We start from the raw sequence: 13,137 nt of genomic DNA on the forward strand, positions 1-13,137 counted from the left end.
AAATATAATCTTTTCAGACTTTATTTAAACCCTTAGGCCAAATACAAATATTCTGTGTTGTCTGTCACTATCTATTTCTGCACATCACATAACATAGTCCTTTTGATATTATTTTTTATTAATAGCCACCATGTATAAACTGAAGTCCTCAGGGATTTTTTTCCGTGTGGCAAATTAGGACAACTGACAGAATTGCCATCATGGGCTGCTTGTACCTGAATTCAGTTTTTAGCTGGCTGATTTTTGTGGAAAATGTGCCTATCTTGTATATGTTTTCATGGTTTACTTTCAGTTTCTCCAGATTCTGCATACCAAAGACACCAAATACAGCAAATCTATATTGATGCAAGTGAGTGATTCTGGCTTGCAGTTAAAGGGTAGTTCCTGCTTTGTGGTCCTTTCTGCTAAGAAGTGGTCCATCTTTTAGAGACCCTATACTAGAAAAAGCAAATTCAGAAAAAGGATGGCTAGATGCTTCCTGTACTTTATATGGATTTATTATATGATAACTCTTGCTTAGTTAGTTCTCTTCAGTTTAATTAGCTAACATGGTATGGTGGCTCCAGCATCTGTCTTCTTGTGCTTATGTACTGTAATTTGTTTTGAATAAAAGAGTAACTAAATAAATAAATGAAAATGTAGGAGACTATAATCATGAGAAGTTACTACCCATTCTCACTTTGTGACTTTAAAACATGCATAAAGAAAAGATAAACCATAATCTTTTTTTTTTAGGCAGCATTTCATCCTAGAGTCATTTTAACATGGCTGAAAATTAGCTTGTTTACTTTAAGGTAAGAAATTAACTGACTCAGTGCACAGTGATGATCCAGCCTGTTTTTTTTTTTTTGGTGGCACAAAGCATATAATTATACAATACTGTGAAGCCTAACTGAGGTTTATGCTGAGAAAAAAATTAACATGTGCCTCTGTGTGTGTGTGTGTGTATTTGCAAATGAAAGAAACAAAAAAAGTGATGTGGCGCTTGTCTCTTTCCGTTTAGCTGTGGGAGGAGGAATTTGAAGCTGGTTGTGACATTGCAGTTTGAACCGGTGCTTGAAAAAAAAAATCCCCATCTTAGTCAGCAGATAGACTACTGAATCTTTAGAGCAACGGCCGTGTTTCAGTTTTCAAAAACAAATCAGGAGCAAGAAAGAAAAAGAAACAAGCCATGACGCTGAAGGAAACAAGCAGAGCTGGACTGGATTACAGAGTTGTTGGCCTTTAGGAGATGGTGATACTGTAGAAGACAGTGGTATGTACAAGTTTAAACTGCAGCTTGTCAGTAATGAATGAACATGCTCTGAATGAAAAAATGAATTAAAAGCGCCAAAGAGAAACCCGGTGGCATTTCTTGAAATTATTTTTCTTTTTCTTTAGTTTATTGGGTGATTTTTTTAAGTTGCTTTTCTCTACAATCATTTCCTGGTTTTTGGCTGAAGACTTGCAGGTACTTTTTATTCAAGTGTTCGTAGTATTATCTTAGTAGAAATAATTTTAAATTATTTGAAAGAGATAAAGTCTCCTTCCTTATTTTTCTTATTCAAAAAAGAGATGCTTAAATAATAATAATAAAAAAAACCCTTAAATATAACAGCAGGCACATAAAAAGATATGGGGCGTTTCCAGACCTCTTTTTGGGGTGTCTACAACCAATAAGAATATGTGCTCCTGGTTCGTCGGCACCTGGTGTGGCCGCCGATTGGCCAAGACGTAATATATTTCTCTTTTTTCTCAGTTTTCAAGCATTTTTAGCCGTTTTTTCCCCTTAACTAACACCCTGCCCCCATACGTCACCCCCCCCGGCCTTCTTTGTCAGTATAAATTGCCCATACTTTCTGTTTTTGCCGCATTTTCCGAAAACGGGATAATGGATTTGGATGAAAGCGCTTCGTTTTTACTGTTTTCAGAAGATAAAAATGATTTTAATTTGTTGGATGAAGGCATGGATTATCCACTCTCATGTTGCTGCAGGTGGGTGAGTCCATTTTAAGGCTAGAGGAAACATGAAAACTACAGGGAAAGGTCTCTTTTCATTATTAGCACATGGAGAATGTTTTGTTACAATGTTTCATGCAAAAATATTCAAAAATAACTATAGCATACTTTCCAGAAAAAAAAAATTTAAATATGTAAAGTTTTTCAAGTTTAATTCTACAACTGGTAAAATATCAACTATATGTTTTTTACCCTCTACCCTCATTTGGCTGCGAGGTATTGAAACACATAAAAAAAAGCTTTTAATCATTTAAACAAACAATAATTAAAGTAACAAAAAATCTGAAATACGATTACTGTCATTATCATAATTTATAATCTAAAGTAAAGAACTAGTATAGTTACAATTTTTATAAAGAAACGTATGCACAAATCTTTCATAGGACAAATCTTTCAGTTATTAAATCTAGAAGTTAATGTATTCAGAGTTGGCCTTTCTAATCAAAAATGGGCAGGAGACTCAAGAAGAAAAATGCTGGCCCAACCAAACTATTTTAAACTGAAAAAATCCAAAACAACATTTTGGTATCCCCAAAAAAGATATCTTCAACAGTGTCCAGTTCGGCAAATGTCTGGCCTTTTTTACAAATACAACATTTTATTTCTGAATTTCTAAATAATTAAGATTTTTATGTCCGAACATTGCAGCATATTCTGCATATTGGATTTTAGTTTGCAGCACTTTTCTCCAACTACACTAAATTTCTTATGATAACAAAGTGTACCAAAATCAAGGAATCTAACCTGGCTAGATCGGCGCCATTTTAAATTTATAACAAAGCCGTTTAAATCTTACATTTTAGAACACCAATATTTGTTTTTTTTCAGGATTTACAGTACTTTGCAGTACTCTGTAGTTAGATGCATTACATTGCGAGGAAAAATTATTTAATTGCCTTTATATAATACACTTAATCACATATTCCCACTTTTTATATATTCATATATAAATGCTTGCTTTTTATTTATGTATTCAATCATATATACTGCATGTATGTATGTGTCTATATATAAATGCTGAATATATTTATTTATATACAATTTACAGTTCATTGGTACATACAGTACATGTATCCAGATGGTTATAAGTCTATGGGTATATACCATTTAACTGTGTACAGTATATACAATATAGGTGTGTACATATGCATATGTGTATTATAACATGTAGTTTATATTGCACAAACACCTACGTTTTTATCCTTTCACAATGTTTAAAGATACATTTAAATATCAATACTTTTTATACTGCATAGTCATTTAATTCTTATTAATTGTATCTCCATATAAATGTTCAGTGCTCTTTCAAATATTTTAAATATAGTCTAAAAGAAATACAATGTAAAACAAAAATTATTTTGAAGCATAAAATGAGAAGCATACAGTAATACATGAGAAGAAATATTCATACTATATATGCAGAGATTCTCTTTATTTAAGATTCATAATATCCAGATTTCTGCATTTTGAAATGTATCACTTTCCTATACATACATATATATATATATATATATATATATATATATATATATATATATATATATATATATATATATGAATATAATATATGTATAAATGTATGTGTGTGTGTGTGTGTGTATAGTCTGCACTCACCTGCTGGCCTGAAATTATCATTTTCAGCTTCATAAAATGAACAAGTGGATACATTTGCATAGTTATTGCTAGAAACAATATATATGCAAATAGTACATATAGTACAATTTATATAATGCCTCTGTAGGGAAATGCATTTTTTTATGCGTGTGTGTGAGTCTAAAATGTAATATATATAAAACACAGTGTTAAAAATATAGACACCTTCTATTCCATGTATTCCTATATTCAAATATAAATATATACAAGTTCAGTAATTATGTAATACTGTATATGTGTTTTTTTGTTTTTGTGCATTCTGTATACAGCTTACTAAAATTTATTGTAATATTTACTAGATCTGTTATATACATGTTTTATATATATATATTTATTCTTAAATATATACAGTATAAATGTTTGTGTGTATGTGTGGGTGCATGTGTATTTGTCTGGTATGCAGATCCATAGTTTTAAGCCTACAGCATATCGACCAGATTTTGAGCAAATTCCCCATTTGTACAGGGAACACCGTATGCTATGTTTTGTAGCTAGTGCCTCCACCCAGGCACGTATGATATTATTTTTACATAAATGTATCTACACAGGGTGGCACGGTGGTGCAGTGGGTAGCGCTGCTGCCTTACAGTTAGGAGACCTGGGTTTGGTTTCCTGGTCCTCCCTGCGTGGAGTTTGTATGTTCTCCCCATGTCTGCATGGGTTTCGTCCCACAGTCCAAAGACATGCAGTTTAGGTGCATTGGCGATTCTAAATTATCCCTAGTGTGTGCTTGGTGTGGGTGTGTGTGCCCTGCAGTGGGCTGGTGCCCTGCCCAGGGTTTGTTTCCTGCCTTGTGCCCTGTGTTGGCTGGGATTGGCTCCAGCGGACCCCCGTGACCCTGTAGTTAGGATATAGAGGGTTGGATAATGGATGGATGGATATATATACACATATAAATATACAGTAATTATAAATGATGTGTAGTGTGACATGTAGAATATAGTTTACGAAAAGTTTGATTAAATAAGCTTGCAGAAAATTAATTGTCTCCCCTTTGATAAAGGCATATACTTGAGAATAATAATAATAAACATATCCACATAATCTTACTGTCATTTGTCCAAACCATTTTTCTATGCACATAATCCAACTGCATAAGAATATTTGTGTGTAATATGCACGCACACTCACTGCCCCACACACACATTCTATGTATGTATGTGTATTTTATGAGTGTGTATATGTATATGTTCAAAATATGTATATATTTTTTATATATAAAACAGTTACTTACAATTTACATAACAACACTTTTATATCTGAGAACATTTCATATTACAATTTACTATATTATACAGTAATTTGAAGAGTTTCATATGTACCCATTCAAAGCTTTACAATATAGAAAAAGCAATATGTCCATCTATTTATTTTCTTTAAAGGAGTGTTAAAAATTAACAATGCAAACTGTTTACATAATTTTTTAAAATTTTCCTGCTTTTTAGAGTTGAACATATCAATGCATTTATAGACAGCTCCTTTATAAGTAACTACAAAAACATTAACTATATTATGAAAAAAATACTTGAATATACTTGAATACTTGAATAGCCACCTGGTTTTGATTTATGTATATTGTTATATTTATTTAACTTTTTTTTTTTTAATTTTAACTCTATGAATGAATATACTTTTCTCATTTTCAGTATTCAGTATAAAATTCTGTATTTTCTAAATCACTGTTTTTTCTTTCATTCTGAATTGGTGTGAAAAGCAAAGTTCAATTTCATGACTAGTGACTACAGATAATAAATAAATGTCAGCATTTTATGAAGTACAGTATTTTTGGCATTGATTAATTGTAATCCTTTTTCATAAGTGATTTAGATCATCACTAAATTATATGTTATGAATAATAAATAATAATAGACTACACCTAAAATTTTACTAAACTTTAAAAAGAGGCATGTCTTGGATATTGCTGTAGAAAGAACAATTTGTAGGTCTTCAAGGGACTGTGCTTACATGTTAAAGTTATTTTAAATTGTTTATGTGCTGCATAATTTTTCTTTTTCAAATATTTAAATTAATCATTAAGTCATTTATTTCACCACATGCTTGTGTCCATGCTGCAAATGTGTTTATGATGTTCATGTTTATTAGGTCAGTATTTTACTTTTTGGGGCTGCTATTAAAAAATAGTCAAAAACTATGGGCTTCATGACTACCCTAAACCTAAGTTCTAGAAATAACAGTAAATTTTCAATTGTGCACATGTATTCTAATTATATGCATAATGTGGCCTAGAAAATATTTGAAAGCACATGAGAAGTTCCAGGCTAAATTATTTTATGACAAAATGCACAATATCTAACATGTTTTCAGTAAAAAGGAGACCTGGGTTCGCTCAACAGGTCCTCCCGGCTTGGAGTTTGATGTTCTCCCCATGTCTGCGTGGGTTTCCTCTGGGTGCTCCGGTTTTCTCCCACAGTCCAAAGACATGCAGGTTAGGTGCATTGGCAATCCTAAATTGTCCCTAGTGTGTGCTTGGTGTGTGGGCATGTGTGTGTGTGTGTGTGTGTGTGCCCTGTAGTGGGCTGGCACCCTGCCCGGGGTTTGTTTCCTGCCTTGCGCCCTGTGCTGGCTGGGATTGGCTCCAGCAGACCTCCCATGACCCTGTGTTAGGATATAGTGGGTTGGACAATGACTGACTGACTGACCCAAAAGTGTATTTTCTTGAGGTTTGACACAGTCATTCATTATTTTCTATATATTAAAATTAGGATTTTTTTAGATTTAGGCCCTGATTAATATGATAATAAAAACAGGAAGCATCAAGGGAGAAAAAACACTTCATTTTTTGTACTGTATAACCAAAGAAAATGTACATACAAATTCACATGCATACAGCAGCAGAAAGATAAAAACAAGGATACAGACTCACATCACAATTAATACAGCCAATCAAGCAATAGATATATATAAATGAATGAATGAATCAATGACTCTTGTACAGATATTTCAAAATAAACTTACCCAATGCCCTGGGAGGAAGCATTGAAATGCCTGATAGCAATGGGCAGAAAAGACCCCCAGTGGCACTTCTTAATATAGTTTGGGCTGAACAGTAGCTTCATTAATACAGTCACAGCTTGGCCACACAGTGTACTCATTTAATCCTGAAATGCATTCAAGTAAGTGAAATAAATGTTTTTTTCATGTTAAACGTCACTTGTGACCAACAGACTATTCAGTTACACCTGAGGATTCTTTTTTACAGGGTGGAATATGTATTATTAGTTAGCAGGCATTATTTTCCCAGTTGACTTACAAGCCCAAAGTATTTTGTAACTTTAAATATACTTAAAATTCATTTTGGGGCCTTCTGCCGTGGTTTATAGAAGCTTAAGCAAATTAAAGTACTTGGTCATGGCCATAAAGTGACTTAGAGGAGAACACTGAACCTGCCACCTGCTTGCTTAAACCTGAATGCCCAAGATCCCAGGCACACGGCAGTAACCATGGCACACCACAACTCATTATTCTTTTTTCATCTGTAAAACCTGTCCTTTTTTATTTTCAATAGTGGCTGTCATTTTTAAATTATGTTGACATTTTTTGCATTTTTCTATTTACTTATGGTTGACAAAATATACAATAAAGGCTGTAATGATCTTTTACCTGTTATAATTCTGTCATACTCATACTATAAAATCTAAGACTGATTTTCCATTGCAACATTTTTTCACACTTTGAAAATTTTGAGGTACCTGTGAAGATTTGAAAAATTCACCATTTCTGTCTGCTATACAGCCCCTTACACAGAAAGATAAAGTCAAGATTGTCTTGTGTTCTTTAGTCACTAGCACCCCAGCATATAGTATGTCTCCACATTGTGAGAAAGTGCCTTCTTGGGTTGACGTGTAGCTTAACCTAGGTTGGACCATCTTGCTTTTGTCATATGAATTGACGCAGGTAAATGATGAAAAAAGTAGTATGTGTACATGTATACACTGAAAAGATCATATGACAAGCTGAGCCAACCAGTGTCACTGATATTTATGGATTCACACTTTTGTTTTGTTTTGTTTTAGCCTCCTTTTCAACCCTGCAGTGGTCTTATCCGCTTCGGTACAGAGTATCTACCCAACATAATGGGCTACCTGAATTGAAAAAGCTACACTAACAGTTGCACGAAAGGGCTTTTATAATATATATGTATAAGAGGAAAAAATCTTTTAGCTGTATTATATACTGTCCATTAATTATTTGATTTTTCTATGTATAGAGTGAAGTGTTTTAAAATATTTTGTCACATAAGGTTATCAAATTCCTTTACTGTATTTGTAAAATTACAAAATAAAAAATAAACATGCTACATTATATTATAATTAATTAATGTAAAATAGGCTTAAATGTAAGTTAATAATTACTTATTAGGGAAACATTTATAACCCCCATTCCAAAAAGTTGGGACGCTGTGTAAATTGTAAATAAAAACAGAATACAGTGATTTGCAAATCTCATAAACCCATATTTTATTCACAGCACAACATAGAAAATATATCAAATGTTTAAACTGAGAAAATGTACCATTTTAGGAAAAGAATAAGGTCAGCCGGGATGGGGCAAAAACAGGCCGAAAAAGTAAGTGGTACTAAAAATAAACAGTTGGGGAAACTCTTGGTTAGCCGATATGATGGAGAGAAGGAAGGTTGATATCTTGTGTGTTCAAGACTAAATGGAAGAGGAGTAAGGCCATGTGGATTGGAGGTGAATTCAAATTGTTCTATCATGGTGAGGATGGGAGGAGAAATGCGGTAGGGGTTATTCTGAAAAAACAGGAGAGTGTTTTGGAAGTGAAAAGAGAGTCAGACAGAGTAATGATTATGAAGCTGGAAATTGGTGGTGTGATGATGAATGTTTTTAATGCATATGCCCCGCAAGTTTAGTGTGCGATGGATGAGAAAGAAGATTTCTGGAGTGAGTTGGATCAAGGATGGACAATGTACCCAAGGGACATAAAATGGTGATTGGAGTGGATTTCAATGCACATGTTGGTGAAGGGAACAGAGGAGATAAGGAGGTGATCGGTAGGTATGGTATCAAGGAGAGGAATGAAGAAGGTCAGATGATAGTGGATTTTGCAAAAAGGTTGGGCATGGCTGTGTTGAATATGTATTTTAAGATGAGGGAGGAACATAGGGTGACGTACAAGAGTGAAGGAAGATGCACACAGGTAGAGGCAATCTGAAGGAGATTAAAAACTGCAAAGTGGTGGCAGGGGAAAGTGTTTTTAGACAGCATTGGATGGTGCTCTGTAGGATGACGTTGGTCACCAAAATGAGGAGGAGAGTAAGGACAGAGCCAAGGATCAAATGGTGGAAGTTGAAAAAGGAAGACTGCAGGTTGAATTTAGGGAAGAGGTAAGACAGGCACTGGGTGGCAGTGAACAGTTACCAGACAACTGGGCAACTACAGCAGAAGTAAAAAGGATGATAGCTAGAAGGGTGCTTGGCATGACATCTGGACAGAAGAAGAAGGAAAAGGAAACCTGGTGAGGAAATGTGGAAGTACAGGAGAGTATACAGAGAATGAGGATGGCGAAGAAGTGGGATAGTCAGAGAGATGCAGAAGGTAAACAAGAGTACAAGAAGATAAGGCGCAAGGTGAAGAGAGATGTGGTGAAGGCTAAAGAAAAGGCGTATGAGTTTGAGAGGTTGTACTGATTGGTTAGTCAGAGGGATCGAGCTGGGAAAGGTGTTCAGCAGGTTAGGTTCATAAAAGGTAAAGATGGAAATGTACTCACAAGTGAGGAAAGTGTGTTGATCATATGGAAAGAGTACTTTGAGAGGCTGATGAATGAAGAGAATGAGAGAGAGAGAGAAGATTGGATGATGTGGACATAGTGAATGAGGAAGTGCAACGGAATAGCAAGGAGGAAGTAAGGACTACTATGGATAGGATGAAGAATGGAAAGGCCGTTGTCCCAGATGACATACCTGTTTAAGCACTGAGTTATTTAGGAGAGATGGCAGTTTTTAACCAGATTGTTTAATAGAATCTTGGATATTGAGAGGATGCCTGAGGAGTGGAGAAGAAGTGTACTGGTACCGATTATTAAGAATAAGGGGGATGTGCATAGCTGTAGTAACTACTGGGGGAAAAATTGATGAGCCACTGAATGAAGTTATGGGAAAGAGTAGTAGAAGCTAGGTTAAGAAGGGAAGTGACGATTAGTGACCAGCAGTACGGTTTCAAGCCAAGGAAAAAGACCACAGATGCAATGTTTGCTCTGAGGGTGTTGATGGAGATGGCCAGAAAGAGTTGCATTGTGTCTTTGTGGACCTGGAGAAAGCATGTTACAGGGTGCCTTGAGAGGAGTTGTGGTATTGTATGAGGAAGGCGGGAGTGGCAGAGAAGTACGTAAGAGTTTTGCAGGATATGAACGAGAGAAGTGTGACAGTGGTGAGGTCTATGGTAGGCATGATGGATGCATTCAACATGGAGGTGGGATTACATCAGGGATCGGCTCTGAGTCCTTTCTTATTTGCAATGGTGATGGACAGGTTGACAGATGAGATTAGACAGGAGTTCCCTTGGACAATGATATTTGCTGATGACATTGTGTTCTGTAGTGAGAGTAGGGAGCAGGTTGAGGGCACCATTGAGAAGTGGAGATATGCTCTAGAGAGGAGAGGAATGAAGGTCAGTAGGAACAAGACAGAATACATGGGTGTGAATGAGGGGAAAGTCAGTGGAATGGTGAGTATCCAGGGAATAGAGTTGGCGAAGGTGAATGAGTTTAAATACTTGGGATCAACAGTACAGAGTAACGGGGACTGTGAAAGTAAGGTGAAAAAGAGAGTGCAAGCAGGGTGGAATGGGTGGAGAAGAGTGTCAGCAGTAATTTGTGACAGATGGTTATCAGCAGGAGTGAAAGGGAAGGTTTACAGGACGGTAGTGAGTCAAACTTTATTATATGGATTGGAGTTGGTGGCACTGACCAGAAAGCAGGAGACAGAGCTAGAGGTGGCAGAGTTAAAGATGCTATGATTTGCATTCAGTGTGATGAGGATGGACAGGATTAGAAATGAGTACATTAGAGGTTGGCTCAGGTTGGAAAGTTGGGAGAAAAAGTCAGAGAGGCGAGATTGTGTTGGTTTGGACATGTGCAGAGGAGAAGATGCTGGGTATATTGGGAAAAGAATGCTAAGAACAGAGCTGCCAGGCAAAAAGAAAAGACGAAGGCATAAGAGAAGGTTTATGGATGTGGTGAGAGAACACATGCAGGTGACGGGTGTAACAGAACAAGATGTAGAAGACAGGAAGATATGGAAAAAGATGATCCGCTGTGGATACCCCTAACGGGAGCAACCAAAAAAAGACGTAGTATTAGTCGTTTCCATAGGAACCACTCCCTAAATTCTTTGGAATACACTAATTTGTGATAAAATCAGGGAGCCAATTTAAAGTTGCCATCGACAGGTCCAATGTATCCAAATTTGATGGATAAACCTTTGAATTGCTGTGCAAAAGACCTCTTTTTATTATTTTTTCTCATTTAATTTTCCTGGTTAACATATCCCTGCCTGGTTTTTGACTTTGATATTGTATTGCATTTTGGTTTTGGTGGAAGACCCTATGTATTAGAACTTGGCACATTTTGACTTACACATTCTACTGGTTGGTTTACTTAAAAATCAACTATTACAACAAACAGCAAAGGCCTAAATGTCCTTCCTTTAAGGCTATTATTGGTGAGTTTTTGTAAAATTTTCCTGAACTTTGCAGATTTCTTTGACAAACCAGATATTTTTTGCTTTAGTTTTGAAAGAGAAGGAATTCAAATATTCAGTACTTTCATTTTCTCATTAGATTAATTTTTGGGCCTAGATACATAGATAGTTTTGTTTTGTATTTCACCGCAGCACCATTTTGAAGACCATTTGCTACTATGTGATGGAGGATAGCTATGGGCCATGTCCTGGAAGTTGCATCCTATGACGTCATTGGCACTTCTAGAAACTCTTGTTAGTGCTGTTTCTTTACTTCTGTAGCTACTGATAGTACTTCTATACTTCTGAGCTTTTGATTCTGAATTTTGATTTGGCTCATGTGTATGGTTGGTTATCTTTTTTTGTCTGACACCTGTTTTGTTTAAAGATAACATTTCATCGAATGATCCTTACTTTTTTTGCAGTCTGTCTCAGACCTCAATCTGTTTCAGTACACTAGCAAGTTACATTTTACTGCTCAGGGTCAGATGTGGTATTTGACTATCATGTATGTGGACCATATATGTGCAGTGTCCCAAGCAACACTCCTCACCACACCCTATCTAGCTGACCATAGGTCAATGTCATATTTTACAAATGGAAATATTGGATTTATTCTTTCACACTTTTTTTTTGCTTAGTTCAGTTGTAGCTTAAAATTATAGCATGTGAAGGATCTGCAGTAACAAAGAAAAAAACACAGTTTGTCCTTTTTGGTGAATTTAAGTTTTGGTATGGGCTATGATTTTATGTCTCCATGTAAACATAATATTGTGTTGTTGACATAATACAGGTTTTCTGAAAGTATATCTAGTGTAATTCTTTTCTATTAGAAATGCTTTCTCCACCTCCACTATTTCTTTAAGATCTTACTGACAGGTTTGCTGCTTACTTCCTACAAGCTGCTACATTTTAACAAGGAATTAAAAATTAAAAATTCTTTGTCAGTGATGATGAAATTCCTCAAAGTTCTCAAACAGACATGCAAGGAAATAGAAGGAGAATTTAAGTGGACCTGCCTATAGCCTGTATCTCTGTTATTACTATGCTGACATTTTCTAGATAACAGCTGATTTGCTGTATTCTTAGTTGGTAAAATTGGGTTTTCATTTATATTGTTAGGAATTAATATAACTCTAATCAGATTACTTGGTTAACACTAAATTATGGTAGGGATGTCTTCATAGTCTCCCAATGTTATTTAAGGCTTGGGGAGGTTTGTAGCTGTGCACGGTTAAGGATAACTGTATCTAATCTAATACATTTGCTTACATCATTACTTTAAAAAAACATTAATCCTCTTCCAGACTTGCAGATTGACAGATCTGCTTGACTAATCTAATAATAGTAAAGGTGTCTCTGTGAAAGTATTAAGTGTAGTTTTGGACCCTTCGGCTCCCAGTATACTTCTTCTGTTTTGTTATTTTTGTTTAGTGCTCCAGTAATTATAGAGACAAAAGTTTTATTTACTTCCATGCCAATAAAAATAGTTTTGTATTAAACATTACAAACATATTTTAATGTGTACATTTAATATTTCAGTTGTTTTGACTGGATCAGAGTGAATGTTTGGGATATAACAAATCAACACTTCCTCTTATCCCACAGGCAAATCTATTTCTTTCTCTAACAGAATATTGTCATTATTCAAAGCAAACAAAAGGCTGATTTATTTCATATCTTTGCAATATGATCACAGAATTGTCATTCTGAAAATATTTCTGAGTTAATTTTCTTCCTGGTCTTTGTAATCATGTTGTGTTTTAGT

The 13,137-nt window shown here is 35.2% G+C and overlaps 1 protein-coding gene across 1 annotated transcript in view; it reads left to right on the top strand.

Annotated features, from left to right (window-relative positions):
• The first annotated feature begins 1,012 nt into the window (after positions 1-1,012).
• tp53 (tumor protein p53) overlaps positions 1,013-13,137 on the top strand; it is an 89,673-nt gene continuing 77,548 nt past the window's right edge. Inside the window, exon 1 of the mRNA XM_039746986.1 lies at positions 1,013-1,255. The gene's annotated coding sequence lies outside the window, so the exon portion shown is untranslated. The remainder of the gene's footprint in view (positions 1,256-13,137) is intronic.

The sequence above is a fragment of the Polypterus senegalus genome, chromosome 3 (assembly GCF_016835505.1).
Source record: "Polypterus senegalus isolate Bchr_013 chromosome 3, ASM1683550v1, whole genome shotgun sequence".
NCBI lineage: Eukaryota > Metazoa > Chordata > Cladistia > Polypteriformes > Polypteridae > Polypterus > Polypterus senegalus.